Below are 805 nucleotides of genomic sequence, written 5' to 3' on the forward strand. Positions count from 1 at the left end.
AGAATATTTTATATTTTAGGGCATTATGTTTATCGTAAGAGTACGGAATGAGGGTTGCAGAGTGGATTATATTTGGCGATTGGGGGATGTGTGTGTGGGATTGCGTACCAAAGAGGGAGTTTTTCTTTTGCGTTTGAAGGAGAGGAGCAAACGGGGTTGGCGGGGGGAGAGGGGTGCAACAATGAATGAATGGAATTCCAAAATCTCTGTAGATGTTCATTGAAATGAAAAATAAAGAAATAAAAAAAACAACTACACAGTCAGCCAACTTGAACTTGTATTTCGAACACTGCACCCAACTAAAAATCAATTCACTTTCTTCTCAAGTGCACACAGTATATTCTCCAGAACTGATCACATATTAGAGTGTAAGGAAAGCCTTAACAAATTAAAAACATTGAAATAATATAAAATATCTTCTCAGACCACAATGCCATAAAACTAGAAATTAACCACAAGAGGATAAAGCTTATAAAGCCATCAACGTGGAATCTAAATAACACCTTCTAGAACATGATTGGGTTATAGTAGAAATAAAGAATGATATATTAAAAAGTTCCTTGAAAAAATTATAATTAAAATACAACATACCAAAACTTCTGGGATTCAGCTAAGGCAGTCCTCAGGGAATAGTTAGTTCATATCAAGAGGCAAACACATAAATAAACAAAGAAAGAAGCAAAATAAATTATCTAACTCAACACCTTCAACAAATAGAAAAAGATGAACAGACCATAGCTGACATCCCAGCAGATATATGCACACCCATGTTTATTGCAGCTTTGTTCACAATAGCAAGGAGTTG

The sequence above is a fragment of the Elephantulus edwardii genome, unplaced genomic scaffold (genome assembly GCF_000299155.1).
Source record: "Elephantulus edwardii isolate Elephantulus edwardi_28Jun2011 unplaced genomic scaffold, EleEdw1.0 scaffold00441, whole genome shotgun sequence".
In the NCBI taxonomy this organism is placed as follows: Eukaryota; Metazoa; Chordata; class Mammalia; order Macroscelidea; family Macroscelididae; genus Elephantulus; species Elephantulus edwardii.